This window comes from Physeter macrocephalus, chromosome 11 (assembly GCF_002837175.3).
Source record: "Physeter macrocephalus isolate SW-GA chromosome 11, ASM283717v5, whole genome shotgun sequence".
NCBI classification, from domain to species: domain Eukaryota; kingdom Metazoa; phylum Chordata; class Mammalia; order Artiodactyla; family Physeteridae; genus Physeter; species Physeter macrocephalus.
Window position 1 is genome coordinate 39,825,462 of NC_041224.1, and position 20,974 is coordinate 39,846,435.

General features: G+C 44.9%; 1 protein-coding gene and 1 long non-coding RNA gene across 4 annotated transcripts in view; one reads left to right on the top strand and one right to left on the bottom strand.

Annotated features, from left to right (window-relative positions):
- IL16 (interleukin 16) overlaps positions 1 to 20,974 on the top strand; it is a 112,367-nt gene that overhangs the window by 4,663 nt on the left and 86,730 nt on the right. The gene's annotated exons all lie outside the window — the stretch shown is intronic.
- On the bottom strand, positions 492 to 2,941 carry LOC112066472 (uncharacterized). Its single transcript, XR_002892674.2, has 4 exons — positions 2,866 to 2,941; positions 2,296 to 2,447; positions 1,988 to 2,027; positions 492 to 1,026 (listed from the first exon to the last, which is right to left on the bottom strand). It is a non-coding gene; the product is annotated as an uncharacterized lncRNA (long non-coding RNA).

The window sequence follows — 20,974 nt, forward strand, 5'->3', positions numbered from 1 at the left end:
CGCGCAGGCCCAGCGGCCATGGCCCACGGGCCCAGCCGCGCCGCGGCATGTGGGATCCTCCCAGACCGGGGCGCGAACCCGGTTCCCCTGCATCGGCAGGCGGACGTGCAACCACTGCGCCACCAGGGAAGCCCATACTCTTCTTTTAGGTAAAATTTACACACAGTGAAATGTACATATCTTATGTGTACCATTCGATTAATTTTGACAAATAGATACACCTGTGTAAGACAAACTCTTAGCATGGTGGGAACATTATTCTCACCCCAGAAAGCTCTTCCATGCCCCTTCTCAGTTGCTTTCAGTTTTTCCTAATAATATATAACATGTCACTAGATTTAAGGGCCTGGTTTAATAAAGTACAGAAACTGCTTTGTCCTGCTTTGGCCCTGAGGGCAGAGCCCTTGGTGGTAAAGGCCCCCAAGTCTGCTGGGGAGGCCTCACAATGGGCTCAAGTGCAGAGTTTGGCTGGGGTTTTGGGAGAAGGGAACAACACCAAGCAGAAGGTTTTGCGGGGCTGAGGGGAAGCAGATATAGTTAGTGGTGCAGACTGGGCATGGGCTTAGGTTGGGGCTCCGGGGTCTGTCAGGGGGTTTAGGCACAGGCCAGGATGGAGGAGATGGAGCAGGTGCCCTTTCGTGGGAAATGGACCCTTGGGTGGTGGGGAGAGCCATGCCAAGGCTCTGTATATACTCGGGTGTCCTAGGGCCTCACCGGGGGGTCCCCACGGGGTCAGGGTGATAGGGACCAAGCTGTTTTCACTGGGGCTGCCTTATATTTCCTGATGCAGTCCAGACAGGTCCAGGAATTGGAGCCAGTACGTGCATCTGTCACTGGGAAAATGGACACAGAAGCAACCAAAATGGGTACCACGCAGTGTAGGGCGGATACCATTCGAGTGTCTGAGCAGCTGTGATGGAATGAGATGGAAATGGAGAGGGTCCAGACGCAGGGACTTCTGGCTCCTGCACACTGCATTCCGTCCTTCCCACTGTGGATGGTGTCTGGGGCATCGCGGGCGGAGTGCTGTTGAAGGAAGGCAGCGCTGATACTTGTGGAAACACCACCACACGTCAGGCAGTGACAGCATTCTTATTTAAGTCTTATAATTGCACATGTTACAAAGGAGACATCTGCAACTCAGAAGGGGGCGTGGCTTATCCCAGGTCACACAGCCAGCCAGCAGCAGCCTCGTGGTAAGAGCTCAGGCCTCTGGACTCCTGGACCAGTGCTCTTCCTGCACATACCCTGCGGTGATGCTCATATCCATACCTGGGCATGCAGTCAGTTATATCCGTCTGTCTCTACGTCTATATTATATCTGCGGCTATGCATCTGACTACAGAGATCCCTCTCTCCCTCCTCCCTCCTGCCTTTTTGCCCTGTTTCTTTTCTTCTTCTCATCTCTTCCTCTAACAGGTATTTAACATCCACTTTGTGCCAGGGACTGGGTAGGGCAAGAGAGAGAGAGAGAGAGAGAGAAAGAGAGAGAGAGAGAGAGAGAGAGAGAGAGAGGGAGGAGACACAGTCCCTGGCATCAAGGATCTCACAGTTACCGGGTCAGACCCAGATGAGAGAGCTTTGAGTGGACAGAAGGCCAGCTCCTTTATCCATTCATCTGTTGATGGACATTTAGGCTGCTTCCATGTCCTGGCTATATGTGGTACATATATACAATGGAATACTACTCAGCCATAAAAAAGAACGAAATTGGGTCATTGGTAGAGATGTAAATGGACCTAGAGAGTGTCATACAGAGTGAAGTAAGTCAGAAAGAGAAAAACAAATATCGTATATTAACGCATATATGTGGAATCTAGAAAAAGGGTACAGATGATCTTATTTGCAAAGCAGAAATAGAGACGTAGAGAATAAACATATGGATACCAAGGAGGAAACGTGGGGTGTGGGAGGAATTGGGAGATTGGGATCGACACATATACACTCTTGATACCATGTATAAAATAAATAACTAATGAGGACCTACTGCATAGCACCGGGAACTCTACTCAATGCACCGTGGTGACCTAAATGGGAAGGAAATCAAAAAAGAGGGGATATGAGTATACGTATGGCTGATTCACTTTGCTGTACAGCAGAAACTAACACAACACTGTAAAGCAGCTAAACGCCAATAAAAATTAATTAAAAAAAAAAGAAATTGCATTCTCCTCTCCACCGTCCCCGCCCGCCCCCCCCCCCAACCCCAAAAGAAGGGCAGCTCCTAATTCCATCAGTGAGTTGGGAGGGAGGTGTCAGGGAAGACTTCCTGGAGGAGATGACTCTGAGCCAAACCTTGAAAAACACAGGAGAGCTGGCAGGGAAGCAGGGGCTCTGGGAGTTAGAAAGCGCAGTGTGTGCCGCCGAGGCGCGGAGGTGGGAGAAGGCACGAAGAGTCTGGAGGAACTTCAAGCCAAGGGAGACGAGTCTGCGACCTCGGGCAGGGACTGCAAATTTTTACTTATTGAGTCAGTCATGTCACGACAATAACAAATGAAGAAAAGAAAGCAGGAATTTCTTCAAATTTAAAAATGCTGCTTTCCGATGCAAGGCAGGAAGCGGCATTCCTCAGATAACTGCAGGAGGGGGACTGGCAGCCTCCGCGGCTGGCCAGCCTTGCCCCACCTCGGCCCGCCCCTTGCCCTGCGTGAACACGCTCTGGGGCGGGGGGCGGGCCCGGCACCCCCCCCCACCCCCTCCCGCGCCCCGGCTCGGGGAGCTCGGCATCCGGTAAGAACCAGAAAAGACGGGGCACTTGACTGTCTCTACACCCTTGGACCGAACACACGGCTCCTGCCAAAATCTTACCGAGTGGAAACATCCCCAGCGCCCTCTCCTCCCCCTGGGTGTGTCATTCTTTAATACCTGGCCTTTTCTTGTGGCCTGTGCAAACCATCCTGATCTTGGCCTTGAAAAAGCACCACCCAGACACCAATCCTTCCCTCCTGCTTTGGTGTTTAACCTTTTCTCAACCTCCCACCCATGTGACTGCACTGCCGGGGATGGGTAGGGATCTCCAGATTGCTCAACTTGGCACCGTCTATTTATTCAACGTTTATTCCAAGGGCCAGGATTGCCTGGACTTTGTTGTCGGATAACCTTGGGTTCAAAGGCTGGCTCCGTGCCTTGGGAAAGCCGTTTTAAGGGCCTGTGCTTCCTCTTTCTCCCTTCCTCGTCTGGAAAATAGGGATAAGGAATGGCACCAACCCTACGATTAGAGTTGGGAGATAGATGCTGTGTTGTCAGTACTTAGTGCCGTGTCTGGCTCACAGCAAGTGCTGCACAAATGACGGTTGTTACTATCATTATTATTATTACTATTTTTGTCCACACCACAGGGCATGAGGGATTTTAGTTCCCTGGCCAGAGATCGAACCTGTGCCCCCTGCAGTGGAAGCTCAGAGTCTCACCAGTGGACTGCCAGGGAAGTTGTTACTATTATTCAGCAGTCAAGGTTCTGTATCTCCAAGTGTTTTTCTTCATCCCACAGCTATGAATGAAACCAAGTGACTCTGCTTGTCCAATCCAAAGGCTTATTGGTGCTCTCATAAATGAACTCTTTTCCCTTGCAAAGAACATTCTCACTCTGTCCCCATCAGTGACCTTGAGAAACTAGGAGAGAGGGTGTGAATACGTTTTTTAAGTTCCATCTAAATCTGGGCCTATGGGCTTCCCTGGTGGCGCAGTGGTTGAGAGCCCGCCTGCCGATGCGGGGGACGCGGGTTCGTGCCCCGGTCCGGGAAGATCCCGCATGCCGCGGAGCGGCTGGGCCCGTGAGCCATGGCCGCTGAGCCTGCGCGTCCGGAGCCTGTGCTCCAAAAAAAAAAAAAAAAAAAAAAATCTGGGCCTAATCATATAAATTAGATGAAGAAAATGTCTGCCAGAGCTCTCTGTAAATGCTAAAATACAAACGAGTGTAGAAGCGCATTACATGGCATTAGTCACTTATTTATTCATTCTGTTTGGGGTTGATTCGTTCAGTAAGTGTTTACTGAGCCCTTCTGGACCAGGCACGTCCTAGGGCTGGAGACCCTGCAGTGAATAAAGCTGGTGAATTCCTGTTTGGGGTGCTTGACTGTAGATGGGGCACAGAGGTACAGACTAGAGACCGAATAGACTACAAGACACCTTCAGATGGAGATGAGTTCTATGAACAAAAGGAGACGTGATGGGGAGTAGCTGGGGCCTAGCGTAGACTGGGTGGAGAGGAAAGGCCACGTTTAGGATATCAAGGCAGGAAGGAGACAGCCATAGGAAGATCTGGAAGTGGGAAATTCCTGGAAGAGGAAACAGCTTGGACAAAAGCCTTAGAGTGACATGGGCTTGGCTTGTTCAGGAAAAGGAAGACTAAGAGGGGCAAGATCATGTAAGTCTTTCCCGATGCGGTAAAGAATTTGGACTTTATTTTGCAAAAGCAATGTAAAGCCTTGGGGAGGAGTAATGGGTGGGCCCCAGGGCTTTTAAGGGCAATGGCACACTGCTCTGCATGACACCATAATGGTAGATACATGATGTTATGCATTTGTCAAAGCCCATAGAATATGCAACCCAGAGAGCGAACCCTGATGTGACCTGTGGAATTTAGTTAATCACAATGTCTCAGTATTGATTTATCAATTGTAAGAATGTGCCACATTAATGCAGGATGTTAATAATAGGAGAGACCGCGAGTGGAGCATACGGGAACACTGTACTTTCTGTGCAATTTTTCTGTAAACTTAACACTGCTCTAAAAAAAAAAAAAAATCCTTTTTTTTTAAATAAAAAAAAATCCTTTTTTTTTTAAATAAAAAAAAATTGTTTCAAAAAGCAGTGCAAAGTCCTAGGAGGGTTTTATGTAGGTGAGTGCCAGATCCGTTTTATATTTTCAAAAAACCTACCTGGTTATTGTGTGGAAATGGATTATGGAGGCCCAGTGAGAAAGGTAAGTGTGGTAATCGGGCAAGAGGGAAAGGTGGTCACGTCAGGACGGTGGCAGTGAAGATGAAGAGAAGAGGATGAATTTGGGATATCTTCTGGTAGGGCCAATGGGAATTGCTGATCAATTGGATGTGATGTGAGAAGAGAGAAGGAGGAGAGAGAAGGGGCGAATCACGAGAGAATCAGAGAGAAGGAGGAATCCAGATCGGAGGGCTTATCCTGGCAGGCACTTACCTGAGAGCTTTACAGTCATTACCACATTTAGTCTTACAGCAACCCTGTGAGGTAGGTCCTAGCGCAAGAACCGTCCAATGGATGGGTAAGCCAGTCCACAGAGAGGTGCCCCTTCTTGCCCGTAATTACGCACCTGGCCAGGGACAGACGCGAGACATGAATCCAGGAATGCTGGCTTCAGAGCCTGTGTTCCTAACTCCTTGATACGGTTTTGTTTTGTTTGTTTGTTTTGCTTGTGCAAATGAGTGGGTGATGATAACAGCTACCAAAATATGGAAGCCTGGGAGGAATAGATTTTACTGGGGGAAATCAAGAGTACCGTTTGATGGCATAAATTCTGAAATACCTGTTAAACTGTCAGAGGACATGTTAAGCAGATGGTAGGAAAAAAAGAGTTTAGAACCCAGAGGAAAGTCCAAGGCTGGGATGGGAATTTGGGAGTTGTTGGCACATGGGCTGCTCGTTCAAGCCAGTGGGACTGGATGCAGTGGCTTGTTAGAATCGTAGAGTGTATTAGTGATGAAATATTACTTTGAAAGGATACAAGCCCAGAGTGGACGCAGTGAGAGACAGGGAGGCCAGAGGAAGAGCAACATGGTCTATAAGGAAGTCAGCTAGACTTGTCATATAAAGCAGAACCTTTGGTTTGAATCTGCATGTAGTGTAGGGTGGCGGGAAGAAAGGAAGAGCTCTGGAGGAGCGGTCAGGAGACCAGCAGTTCCTGACTGCCTGACCTTGGCGATGGCCGTGCAACTTCCCTGGGCCTCAGTGTCTGCGTCCATAAACGAGGGTGGATGATGAAACGGTAGAGTCCTGCCCTCAACCTTGTGTGATGTAAGTTGAAAGTGCTAAATAGGTGGAGGATATATTATCATTATATTATGGTGTTCCATTTCTATTTGGAACTGTTCAATTGTATTCTGCATCATGACCGTACAGTTCTCATGACCTAAAGTTCACAGCATAAGGAATCCCTGAGGATTTTCAAAGAATACTAGATACTCCTTCTCAGAACTCGGAGCAGGCAGGTCAGTTTGTTGGATTATTGTTCCCATTTTATGGATGAGGAAAATGAGGCTCAGAAAGGTACAAGGGACCTGCCTCAGTTGGCAGAGCTGGCTTGTGCAGGAGCTGGGGTCTCAAACCTGCTCTGACTCCAATCCCTGCCCTCTTTATCTTGCTGCTGGGGTCTCAAACCTGCTCTGACTCCAATCCCTGCCCTCTTTATCTTGCTGCTATTTGATCAGAATAGATGACCCCGTTGTGGTGTTTTAAAAAGAAAGCACTTTTCCTTTTGCCTTCTGACTATTCTGACTTTCTACAGCAAACATGTATTACTTTTGTACTTGAAAAAAAAAGATGGGGGGAAATGTATCAGAAGAAAGTATAGACATACTTAAAAAAAAAAAGAAAACATCACCGTATAAATAGAACTCTTGGTATAATCCCATAATATGCTGGCTCACCAGGGGGACACGATGCAGGAAAGGTCTCCTGATCACATGGCACTAATCCAATCCTGATGGGACATGCAGAAGTGTCTTGTCACTTTATGCCATGATTTCCAACACGCTCTATGTATTCTAGTTTAGGTCATTGGTTATGAAACTTTAGCAAGCCTCAGAATCCCTTGGTAAAAAGATTTCTGGGCTCCATGAGCTGGAAGAACCAACACAGTGAGTGGCCTTTCCCCTGGAATGTCCACTTCCTCCCAGACCTCGCAGGCAGCTTGGACTGTGGCTACGTCCAGGGGCTGTGAGGCTGATCTCACACCAGCAGCTGTGCGTCCCAGAAAGGCAAGCAGCTTGTCCTAGTCGCTCCACCTCTAAAATGGGTATAAAAATACTACGTACTTCATGGAGTTAGTGAGAGGATAAAACCAAATAAAGCGCTCATCAGAATGTCTAGTACACAAAAAGTTATCTGCATATGATAGCCCTTCTTTATATAATTGAGAGTGGAGATGCGTGTGTGTGTGTGTGCACACGTGTGCGAGTACGTGGGGAGATCACATGGAGGTGAATTTTGATTGATTTTCATGCAAAGGCAAAACAGATAATGCTGCAAAGAGCACATGGTTATTTCTTTTTTTATGTTTTTACTGTTTGATAATTTATGAAACATTTTTAGATACTTTATTACATTTTTGCAATATACTTGCTATGTTATCACATTTTTACAATATCTGTGTTGAAAACAACATTAATGAAGAAATCCATGGGTAATCGAAATTATTTTGATGGAAACTTGAACCATTTCCCTAAAGAAGTAGATACAAGAATAATTATCAGAGAGTGATGTTTTAATTCATTTAAAGCACACAGTGAGCTGTGACAGATGCATGAAGGTGCCAAGGTGAGGGAGACGTTTGCCCAAACTCTCAATCTCCTTGGTGTCTTGTATTGCAAAAACAAAACAAAAGCACGTGGTTACTTCTAACAGCTAGAATTTGCAGAGCTGTTCTCAGGGGCTCCCTCTCCTGTTGTCTCCTTCCCTCTAACACCCTGCGGTGGGAGTTTTTTATTTTTTACTTTTTATTCTTTGGCTGCATTGGGTCTTCGTTGCTGCGCGAGGGCTTTCTCTAGTTGTGGCGAGTGGGGGCTGCTCTTCGATGCGGTGCGCGGGCTTCTCATCGTGGTGGCTTCTCTTGTTGCGGAGCATGGGCTCTAGGTGCTCGGGCTCAGTAGCTGCGGCATGCGGTCTCTAGAGCGCAGGCTCAGTAGTTGCGTCTCACGGGCTTAGTTGCTCCGCGGCATGTGGGATCCTCCCGGACCAGGGATGGAACCTGTGTCCCCTGCATTGGCAGGAGGATCCTTAACCACTATGCCACCAGGAAAGTCCCGTGGTGGGCGTTTTTAATTCCATTTGTCAGATGAGTAAACCAAAGCTGAGACGTGACCAGATCCCATAGGAAGACCTTGGCCGAGCTTGGCATGTAGCTCTGGCGGGCCCCATTTCTCACCCAGTTGGGGCTCTCCCAGCTGCATCTTCCCCCCTTTCTTCAGGCACGAAATGAGCTCGCCTATGGAGACTGTCAGGGCGCAAAGGGAAGACTCCTTTTTCTGGAAGAGGTCCTGGAGGGCACTGTTATGATACAGTCTCCACCACGAGGGAAACCACCCTGTGTCGGTAAAGGTCTGGGTAGGAATGAATTCACCTTCGGAGAGTGAGCAAGCATGTATCATCTGAAAATGGAGAGGCAGGGGACTTCCCTGGTGGTCCAGTGGTTGAGACTTCACCTTCCAATGCAGGGGGTGTGGGTTCGATCCCTGGTCAGGGAGCTGGGATCCCACATGCCTCAGGGCCAAAAAAACAAAACATAAAACAGAAGCAATATTGTAACAAATTCAATAAAGACTTAAAAAAAATGGAGAGTAATATTCCACTGTATATGTGGCACATATATACACTGGAATATTACTCAGCCATAAAAAGAAACAAAACTGAGTTATTTGTAGTGAGGCGGATGGACCTAGAGTCTGTCATACAGAGTTAAGTAAGTCAGAAAGAGAAAAACAAATACCGTATGCTAACATATATATACGGAATCTAAAAAAAAAAAAAAAGGTCATGAAGAACCTAGGGGCAGGACAGGAATAAGGAGGCAGACCTACTAGAGAATGGACTTGAGGAAACGGGGAGGGGGAAGGGTAAGCTGGGACGAAGTGAGAGAGTGGCATGGACATATATGCACTACCAAACGTACGTAAAACAGATAGCTAGTGGGAAGCAGCCGCATGGCACAGGGAGATCAGCTCGGTGCTTTGTGACCACCTAGAGGGGTGGGATAGGGAGGGTGGGAGGGAGACGCAAGAGGGAGGGGATATGGGGATATATGTATATGTAGAGCTGATTCACTCTGTTATACAGCAGAAACTAACACACCATTGTAAAGCAATTATACTCCAATAAAGATGTTAAAAAAAAATGGAGAGGCGGGGAGTGGCTTCAGGTACAGGTGACAAGGTGCAGCAGGGAGGCTGTGGGATCTGGGAAGGGCAGGGCTGGCCTCCTCACACCTGGGCTCCCAGATCGCCCCCCAGCCTTTCTGACAGTGAAACAGCCTGGGCAGTTGATCCCTGGGCCCCAGCCTTGACTACACTGCGGCTGTGAGCAGAGCAGGCCACGCTGACCGAGGCCCAGGCTTTCTGCACTTTAGAAGTTACTCCACTGCGCCCCAGGCTCAGCCCTGCCGTGTGGAACTGCCCCCCACACCCACTGACAAAGGCAGCTTTATCCCCAAAGGGCCTCCCTTGTGACCGTGGGCCTTGTTCCCACAGTAGCGGCTGGATCTCCAAAGCCTGGCATGGAATTCCAGGGGCTTCCTACGAGTTGCACCTACACCCTCATCAAAGCCCCCGGTCAGCCCTGAAACATTTGCTGGTGAGCAGAGGAAAGTATTCCATCTGTTAGGAGAGAGGGCCGCACAGAAGTCCCAGCCCGGCGCGTACAAACAGCTCACAGAGACCGCGTTTAGGAGAGATGTGTGGGATGGTCATCACGGGGCAGACGGGTTAAATGTCACCCTTAGATCAGGCTCTCCAAGGGGACATGCGGGGGAAAAGCACTCTGGTCATGCAATGAGAATCCTGATAGGACACACAGAGTGCCTTGTCCCTTTGTGCCGTGGTTCTCAACATGCTCTACGTAAGTGAAGTCCTCGGTTCTCAATCTTGAGCAGGCACCAGATGATTCTGGAGGGCTTGCAAAAGCAGAGTGCCAGGCCCGACCCCCAGAGTTTCTGATTCCGGAGGACTAGGTGCAGCCTGAGAATTTGCATTTCTAGCAGAAGTTTCTATGGGCTCAAACTTGTTACATAACTTATTTTTTTCCAGTGATTTCCTGGAGGCATCCCTTTTGATGCCCACAACTGGCTTGGGGACCAGACTGGCTCCTGAGAGCCAGTTTCTTATTTTAAGGACAGCCTGGCATAGTGTGATGCCATGAAAACAGCTTGGGCTTTGGAGTCGGGTGGATCTTTATTACACTCCTGACGTGATACCTTGCTAGCTAGGTGACCTCTGGGAAGGTGCTGGATTTTGCTGAACCAGTAGTGGGCTATGACCCAGGGTCACCAGGTCTGGCACATAGTAGGTGCTCAGTGAATCTCTGTGCAGTGACCTTTTCACCTGTAAAATGAGTGTGGTAATATTTACAAGATCGACGGCGAGATAGTGTGAGCTGACGTCATGCCAGGCCCTTTCGAGGCACTGAGTAGTGTTTGTTACCTTCCTGCCCTCCCAGCCACTTCCAGGTTATCCAAGGAAGGCAGGGGTCATCTGGGACCCCAACGAGGAGCCTCGCTGGGCTCTAGTGTTCTGGGTGGCGCTGGCCTCCTGGGTGTTCTCTGCCAGCCCAGCAGATGGTGGACTTTGTCCTGAGCCGAGCTTCCCAGCGCTGGCAGCCCGGCCTTTTTGGACCCAGCTTCTTCACACAGAGAAGTCAGATGGCTCAGGTCGGGAGTCTCCAAGTGAGCCGATGCCAGGTTGGACACATTTGCCCTGAGTCACCTGTCCAGAGCAGGTTGTGAGAGCATTGTCTGACTCACAGCCTCCTAGCTATCAGAGCCTGAGATCCGATTTGAGATCAGCCTCTGAGTGAGAAAGGAGCATCCATTTCTCATTCTTTGCCAGGTCTGACCCAGGCCCGGGCCCTGGCTTTCCCGGGATAAATGGTTCCGTGGTCCCGGCTGGGCAGTTGGAGAGCAAAGCCAAGGAGGGGGCAGCCCCAGGGGCTGTGAGCAGAGAGGTAGGTGGGCCCGGGTGAGAGAAGGTCCCTCAGGCAGCGGTTCTGACCTGGTGGCACTTAACGGACGCAGGAGGCTGGCTTCTCTGGCCTGCATGGGGACGGGGCTCGGTTGCTGGAACTTGGGCTCCTGTTTGGAGGCTGTGCTGGGTTGGGCAGGAGGGGAAGCGGTCACTGGGGTAGGAATCGGGTGCCACCTTTGGTTGCAGAGGGGAGGGGGGAGGAAGCCGTTTGGGAGGTTGGTGTGGGGAGAGGGCTGTCACTTGTCCTCGCTTTGTAGCCCTGGGAGCTTCTGGTTCTAGGATTTCCGCCTGAACAGCCAAGGCCTCATCCGGAAGGGGGCGGAAGGAAGGATGGAGAGGAGGGAGGCCTCCCCCGCTGCTCACCAGGCTTCCCCTCTCCCAGGCGGGCACGGCGCGTGGGCAGCTCTGCCACTGGCCTTGGGAAGACTGTCAGTCACTCCACTTGCTTCAGACGAGGGTCCACTGGCTTTAGACTAATTCCGCGTGGTTTCAGTCCCACGGTTGGCGCTCTTTTGGTTGATAAACCTGCTTGCTTTCTGTTGTCGGAGGACTCAGCAGATTCCTTGCTCCGTGAGGACACAGGGCAGCATCCACTTCCTTCTCTTTTTTTTAATTTGAATTAATTAATTAGGCCACGCAGCTCAGCAGGCGGGCTCTTCCCCAACCAGGGATGGAACCGGCTCCCCCTGCAGTGGAAGTGCGGATTCCTAACCGCTGGACCACCAAGGAAGTCCCATCCACTTCCTTCTCTTCCCAAGTGAAATCGTCCCGTTTCAGGCAGAGCCCGTCAAAGGAGCCGTGCACCAAGCCTTCCTTACTTCCCCAAGCAGCCCGAGATGCTGCCCTGTGGCTTCTTTCCCTTTCTCCAGGCTGCTGGGAAGGACAGGAGGGCTCCATTCCTTTCCTCTCCTCTGTCCTCTTTTTTGTCCTGCAATTAAGTGGCGGTCAACATTTCTGACCACAGTTGAGGGTACCTCCTGCATTCCACGCATGACGAGGGCATGAGCTATCAGGGTGCGCCAGCCCCCTCCTTGAAGCCCCGGCTATTCATTTATTCACCTCCACTGATGCTTATTCATCACACTTAATACCCAATCATTTCCTGTGCACTCTTCCTGCCCCTGGCTCTGTGCTAAAATCTTTTCCTGCATCATCTCATTCAAGCCTTACAGCAACCCTGAGTTAGGTAGTGTATCCCCGCAAACTGCGAAACGAGGTGACTCGCCCAGGGTCACTCAGCTAGAAAGTGGCACTGAACCCCAGCCTGTCTGACTCCAAAATCTACAATTTTAACTGCTCTGCTACATGCCTCAACAAATATTTCTAATTCCTAAACACAAAGATGGTCATATATCCACAGGGTAAAAAAAAAAATCTGAGTTGGATTATAATTACCTACAGCAGATGTTTTCTAGTTCTTTTTATCCATGGAAACCTTTTTAGAATTGAAATCTTTCATAAAAATTCATGTGTAAACAGTTTGGAGCAGAATTATTCAGACTGAAGGCAGGCTAGGAGTTTGAGACCTGTTCTCTTGCCAAACTCCCCACTCCCCTTTCTGGGCCCCAGCTGGGGCACCCCCAGGGTTTGGAGGTGAAGTGGGGAGGGTGCACTTTGAAATGAAAGCCACTCACTAGCAGGATAGTGTCTTCATTTCTTAAGCACGACTGCTCAGCTACCTGAATTGGCGATTTGACCCTTTCCCCCCTGCTTACACCTAGACTCCAGTGTTGCCAAGAGGTCTGCTCTGACCTGAATACAGGGGGGTCTTTTAGAGCTTTGTGCCTTTTCTTGTTGTTCTGTCTGCTGGAAATGCTCACTCTTCTGTCTTTCCTTCCCACGTGGAAAACCCTCATTCAGCTTTCAAGCCTCAGCTCAGGGGCCGATTCCTTGGTGACACCATCCATAAAGTCACTTCAGATGGTGGCACTTGGTTCAGACCATTATTATGAAACTTCCCACACTAGGAATATTATCCATGTACGCATCTGTCTTCTCTCACTGGCCGTAAAGGACCACGTCTTCATCCTTTACATCATCATTGCCTGGCACACGACGAATCTCAGAATATAGCTGTTGCAAAAATGAATGAACAGTATCAACATAACAACAACGCCAACTCTGACAATAGCACCTTATATTTGCATTGTCCATTTGGGCTGGCAACCCATTTTAATATATAAGATGTTTTTGACACTAAGACACAAATCAGTGTGAATAACAACATACTGTTATATGCAGGGAGAAAAATACCCCCCAAGGCAAAATAAACAAACTAAGAGCTTGGACTTTGGCTAGGAAGGCAGCCTGAAATTAGGAATTTACTTCAAGTTCTTCTCTTGGATCCCAATTTATATAAGGACAAATCTATGTTGGTCCTGTAAGCTAGGCAAGTTATGGAAGAAGGATTAAGGGGGTCTGCATGAAAGAATGCAGAGCAGGGTGCTGAGGAAGGCTTGTGGAGGAGCAGGATGCCTGCGTGGAAGGGCAGAGCCCATTGAGAGCTGTTATGCTTGCACACTTGGAGATGCTGGAAGAGAGTGTGTGCCTTTCACGGGAGCAGCTCATAAGTCTGGCAGTGCCTCTGTGCCGTGTCCCAGATGCTGAGGACCACCCAGAGTGGGGATCTCCACTGGTCTTGCTTCTGGCTGAGACTTGGCATGCACATCTGGGCCAGAAATGTTTCTCAGGTAGACAGCTACAGCAGCTAGGACAGGGCTGCCCTACCTGGTCGACGGGAGGTGCCCTCCACCACCTCCCACAAACGTGTTCTCCAAATGATCCAGAAGCTCTCCTCACTCCTGGGACGGCTGGCCCTAGGGCTTCCTCCCTGCTGCTCACAGCAGCTCTCATCTGGCAAGGGAAAGCTCCAGTCAACCTGAGCCCTTCCTCAGTCTTCCATCTGCATATGAAAGATGTGAGCAGAAAATTTCAGGGTCGATTCCACCCCTCATATCTGGAGAAGCACAGGTCTCTGAGTAAGGACGAGCAAATGCACCCAAATCAACGTACATGTGAAAAGATTCAGAGGCTCAGAAGGGACCTAAATGAGGAACCAAAGCAAATACCCTCAAATGAAAGTACTGTAGGAAATCAGAGAGAACTTTAGAGTAGTGGTTTTCAAACATGACCCATTAGTGGACTGAAAATCAATTTAGTGGGTTGAGACCAGCTTTTTTTTTTTTTAACAGAAAAAGAAGAATAGAGTTTATCAAAATGCATCAGGTTCTTAGCAAAATCATTTAAAAATAATATTTATTGAAGATTAGTTGATTTATAATGTTGGGTTAACTTCTGCTCTACAGCAGTGTGACTCAGTTATTATTCTTTTTCATATTCTTTTCCATTATGGTTTATCACAGGATATAGTTCCCTGTGCTATATAGTAGGACCTTGTTGTTTACCCATCCTATATATAATAGTTTACATCTGCTAATCCCAAACTCCCAATCCATCCCTCCCCCACCTCCTCCTTGGCAACCACAAGTCTGTTCTCTATGTCTGTGAGTCTGTTTCTGTTTCGTAGATATGTTCGTTTGTGTTGTATTTCAGATTCCACATATAAGTGATATCATGTTTGTCTTTTTCCTTCTGACCTACTTTACTTAGTATGATAATCTTCAGTCCATCCATGTCACTGCAAATGGCATTATTTCGTTCTTTTTTATGGCTGAGTAATGTACCATTGTATATACGTACACACCTTCTTTATCCATTCATCTGTTGATGGACATTTAGGTTGTTTCCATGCCTTGGCTATAGTAAATAGTGCTGCTATGAACATTGGGGTGCATGTATCTTTTCGAATTATACTTTTGTCTGGGTATATGTCCAGGAGCGGGATTGCTGGATCATATGCCAACTCTATTTTTAGTTTTTTGAGGAACCTCCATACTGTTCTCCATAGTGGCTGCACCAATTTAAGAAAAATCATTTTTATATTATCTTTGTCATGTTTTCACCTTATTATACCATAGTAAGTGTGTTGTTTCATAAACCTTTTGTTTTGACTCTTTGTATGTATTTATATATTTATAACTATTTATATACATAGACATCTTATGTGTTTATGTGGTACATACTATGATGTAAATTCTTACTGTAAGTCAAGATTTACAAAGTTTCAAGAACAGTACTGTAGAAAGAACGTTGGGTGGGAACGGCAGAGATGTGTTAGGAGAGCATTTTCAGCCCCAGATATTCCTGATCTTCTCTTTCAACAAGATGGTCTTGTCCCCGTCATCCAAGGCAGGGATGCCAGACCTACGTCAGCTATGAGGTGATCTTTCCTTTTTCCTATCCTCACATGTCCTTAAATCGATTAGAGGGGTTTAAGCAAGGGAAAGAATTGGAAAAAGTGGGAGGCAGTCTGGGCTCATGTGCCTTCCCTCTTCTCCTTGCTTCTTCTCATCCTCCAAGGGTGTCCAGAGTCAATTCCAGCCACACTGCAGTGGTCCGAGCACCTGGGGCAGCTGCGGACAGAGAGAGGAGACCCATGGCCTTGACTAAGCAATGTCTGGGCACACACTTCCCCTGCACTGAGCTCTTTGTCAAAAGCAAACAGTAAAAGTGTGTGTGTGTGTGTGTGTGTGTGTGTGTGTTGTGTGTAGAGAGAAATAGAAAATAATATTGAAAGAGATGACACATAATCTCTTACCAAAACCCAAACCCCAAACAATCATACACACACACACACACACACACACACACACACACACACACACACACAATGGCAGCAGTTGGACCACAAAGTCCAACAGTTCTTTTAGGCCAAAGACTCTATGATGATTTGTAGCTGTTATTTTGTTTTTCTTTGAATCTCCCCTCAGTTCGACTTAGAGATCATTGGATATCAGTTTAATGCCCCTGCAGTTCCTTCCCTAGGAAGGGATCTTTGTTATTTATCCAGGGGTATGTCTTGAGCATCTTTCTCAATCCAGGTCTTTTAGCAAGTAGGTCATAGTTTCAGTTTGTTTGTTTTAAATTTGCTTTTTTTTGTTTTGATCTTTTTTCTTTTCTAGATTGTAATTAAGTGATGTATACAAATTTATTACCAATTTATGATATTGCCACTTTGCACACGGAAGGGCACCTGGGACAGCCCTAGGTCTGGATAAGGGTGTGGTTTTAATTCAAAGAAGTGTTATCTAAAAATGGGATCTGAAGAGTGATGAAACTTTAGTGTCACCTAGGGTTATAGAGAGCAGGTGAGGCATTGGGAAGTGCCTGCGCCTTGGCCAGCAGGTTAGAGAAAGCCAGGGCTGCTCAGGAGGGTAAAGAGTTTAGTTGTGCAGTGGACGGAGTTCAGGAGAGAAGCAGAGCGAGAGCTGAAGAGGGTGGTAGGGGCAGACCCTGCTGATGGAAGAGCAATTTGGGTCACAAAAGGAGGCTAACTCTAAGTTAAATCTCAATCATTGACGGTTCTCAACAGGATTTTGAAGTAATGCTAAAAATAATTTTGAAAGAGATAATATATAACGTCCCCCAAACAACCATTCGCTCTGAACTGAGAGGTTGGAATCAGGAGGAAGTGAGAGGATTCCCAGCACCTGTAGAGAGACATCAGGTAGAGTGTCTTTCTTGGAGTGGATGAAGAGGAAATATCTATGCTCAAACATCACTTTCAAAAATTCTTTATGGAGCCATCCATAATATAAAAATAGAACGTGAAACCTGTAATTCATTAAGGACAAGAAGGAGTGAATGGCTTGCCTGGAAAGTAAGAAAAAGAGGCAGTAAGAAGCTACATAAAGAGAGCAAACCAAAGCATATCAGAAGGAAGACGTCTCAAGATATGATATAAGGTTGTATATTAAATGTGTATAAGATATACAAAATATAGTGTAAGATATAAGGTTCTATATTAAAATAAGAAGTCTCCCAGATTCAGCTTAAAAAAGGGAAATTAAAAAACCCAAAGAAACAAACTCTCCCTCCCACTCCTATTATATCCCACTTGTAAGAGACACGTTTAAAACTAAATCACATGAAGTTAAAAATAAAGCGATGGGCAAAAACCATGCAAATGTAGATTAAAAGAAAGTGGGGTAGTAATGTTAATTCTGTCAGACAAAATAAAAACTGAGGCAACTGTTAAATAGATCAAGAAGTACTTTTTACAAAATGATAAAAACACACAATGGAGATATGAAAATCAGAGAACTTTTTTTTTAATTTATTTTTTTGTTTTTTTTACATCTTTATTGGAGTATAATTGCTTTACAATGGTGTGTTAGTTTCTGCTTTACAACAAAGTGAATCAGTTATACATACACATATGTTCCCATATCTCTTCCCTCTTGCGTCTCCCTCCCTCCCACCCTCCCTATCCCACCCCTCTAGGTGGTCACAAACCACCTAGCTGATCTCCCTGTGCTGTGCGGCTGCTTCCCACTAGCTATCCACCAAAAATCAGAGAACTTTATGCACCTAAGAAAGGCAATGAAAAATGTAAAATAAAAATTTTTTGAAATATATTACAAATATGGCACCAGATTTCAATGCACACGACTCTAAGCTTTTTCAGATTAATTAGACAAAAATATAAATAGTTGATGACTTATAAGATTGAATATATACACATATTTTAATATCACATTTGAGTATATACATATTTGAAACTCCAAACAGAGGAGAACCATTCTTTTCAAATGTGCACTGAACATTTAAAACATTTAGTTACATCACTTACTGGCTTACAAAATAAACCTCAATAAATTCCAGCAAATAAAAAGTGTCCAGGGCACATCCTGTGGCCATGATGCAATTAAATTGGAATTTTCTAGTAAAAAAATTACAAGAACAAGGCTAAATCTTGGAAATTTAACCATAAGAAATTAACAATAGCAATAGCAGTCTTCTAAAAAACTGAGTTTAAATTGGAAATCAAAGCTGCAATTACAGGCCATTTCTAAAATAACAACAATTAGAGCATCATGTTTCAAAATTCATGGGTTGTGGCCAAAGGGATATTCAGAAGAAAATTTCTAGCTTTTTATAATAATGGTGATTATGACAATGGTGGCTATAATAACTAGCCAACAAACTGTGCTAAGGGATTTTCATCCAGTATTTCAATTTATTATCTATCACAAAGTTGCTGTGAGGCGGCTCCTACAATCATCCCCATTTTGCAGATAACAAAACTTGAGTCACAGAAAAGTTAAGTAGATTTTCAAGTTTGGACACTTATTGGACTGGGATTTAAACTAAGACCTAGTTGGGCTCCATGCCAGACCAGGTAATCACTGCATGATATGCTGTTATTTCTAAAATAGAAAGAATGGATTTGGGGGAACTAAATATTAAACTCTAGAAGATGGAGAAAAGAATAAAACAAATATCAGAAAAACAGGAAGGAAAAAGGAATAAAACTTAAGCCGAAATAAATACGTTTGAAAGCAAACTGAAAAGAGTGGATGTTTTTACTAATTCTAAGAATGAGTCCTTTGAGAGGACCAATAGAATAGCTCTCTTCAATCAGGTAAATCAAAGCAGAGAGGAAGGAGGACCAGAGGACCAACTGAAATGTACAACACTGGCCATGAGAGACAAAGCATATGTATATAATAGTTTCAGAGAAAAAAATTTAAATTGTGAATACGTAATGGGCAACTCTATACTAATAAATTTGAAAATCTTGATGAAAGGGTCATTTTATGAACAAGGTAAGTGATCAAAATTGACAAAGGAAAAGATTTTTGAAAAATTGAATAGACCAATAACCAAGGAAACAATGGAAAGTTTCAAAAGTGATGCCAGGACCAAAAGATTTTATGGAAAACTATTTCAAACTTTTACTGGATATATTTTAAATTAGTAAACTATTTCAGACCCGGGCCCTCGGCAGTGAAAACGCAGAGCCCTAACCACTGGACCTCCAGGGAATTCCCCCAATTCCTTTTATAGTAACCTAAGACAGCCCAAAGTGGGATGATAGGCCATTTCTTTTTGTGAGCGTAGATACAAAATGCCTAAACAAAATGTTAGCAAACTGAATTCAGTTCTCTATGAAAAGAATTGCACACTGAGATCCAGTAGGATCAAAATATTGGGGGCTCAGTCTTAAGAATGCCAGTAATATGTTTCTTCACACGGAGAACTCAAAAGAAAGACACACAACATGGCCAAGGAGCTGAAAAAGCATTTAATAAGCAACACCGTTCTTGGAGAAAATACTTCCCAAATTAAAACTAGTAGAATATTTCCTTTAATATAATAAAAAATAATTTTATCTCAATATAACCATCAATATTCTACTTAACTAGAGAATTTCCATTAATACCTAGAAAAAGACATGGAACCCCTCTATTGTAGCCATTATTTACTAAAATTCTGGAAACTTTAGTCAGTAGACTTAGAAAGTAAAATGAAATAAGTGGTATAAATATTTTAAAATGAAGCGAACTTATTAATATTCAGAGATCACATGATTGGAAATGCAAGAGAAACTATTGAATAGTTTCTAGATAAGAGAGATCTGTAAGGTTGCTGGTTATGAAATAAATGTGTGAAAGCCATAACTTACATATAAGCAATAACCAATTAGAAAAAATACTTTACAAATGGTCCATTCAAAATAAAAACAAAAGTGCTGATGACTAAATGTTATTAGAGATATTTAAAGCGTATATGAAGAAGAATATAAAAGTGGATTGAAGGTCTGAAAAGAAAAGCTGAACAAATATAAAAACAAAACAACAATTTAAAAAATGGTCCTGGATGGGAAGACTTTCTCCCCAAATTCATCTGTAAATATGAGGCGGTCTCAATAAACATTTCAACCAGATATTTTCAAATCTGAGAAAATTATTTTAAAGTTAATCAGAACTACTAGTTAACAAACATTAGCCATAAATTTCAATTTTATTCTTCAGAACAGAAATCTCTATTTTTCTGGTTATAATTGTGATACATGATTGTTGTCCGAAGAAATCAGGAAGAGGAAATTATTAAGTAGAAAGGAAAAGCTCCTTGTAAATTCCATCTCCCAACATCTTACTTCACCTTCCAGAAAAAATTATTAACAGTTGGGTTTTTATTCATACAAGTACACTTTTATAACCCAAACCGGTCGATACGTCTACCTTAGGGTGTTACTTGCAATATACTGTGGACCTCTTTCCATAGCCATATATTTTATTCTTGATATTGGTCACATAATGTTCCATTGTGTGAATGTTCCACAATATATTTAAAAAAATCTCCCATTGATGTACATTTAGATTGTTCCTACTATTTTACTTTTTTCTTTTTTAGTCCATCTATGTGTCAGGCACTCAGCTGAGTCCTTTTCAGAACTATCTTTTTTCGTTCCCACAGTGGTTAGCATTGTCATTGCCAATTTATGGGTGAGCAGCAAGTCATAAGAGAGTTCAACACTTGGCTTGAAGTTGCACAGGTAAGGGGCAGACCTGGCATACAAACTAAGGCCACCTCCAGAGTCTAAGCCCTTGGCCAGGACATTTGTGTACCTGCTTGTCACTCCTCCCAATTATAAGCATCCTTGGGGTAGCTCTGGGCAGCTGACTGCTATTTCATGGCAACAACTTTTTTTTTACCTTTTTTTGCAAACATTTCGTTTATAGGTAGATAGCATATGGTGGTTTTTAAAATTGAAGTATAGTTGATCTCCAATGCTGTGCCAATCTCTGCTGTACAGCAAAGTGACTCAGTTATACACATACATTCTTTTTTAATATTCTTTTCCGTTATGGTTTATCACAGGATACTGAATATAGTTCCCTGTGCTATACATTAGGACCTTGTTGTTTATTCATTCTAAATGTCATAGTTTACATCTACCAACCCCAAACTCCCAGTCCATCCCTTTCCCTCCCCCTCCCCCACCTTGACAACCACAAGTCTGTTCTCTATGTCTGTGAGTCTGTTCCTGTATTGTAGATAGGTTAATTTGTGCCATATTTTAGATTCCACATATAAGTGATATCATATGATATTTGTCTTTCTCCTTCTGACTTACTTCACTTAGTATGATAATCTCTAGTTGCATCCATGTTGCTGCAAATGGCATTACTTCGTTCTTTTTTATG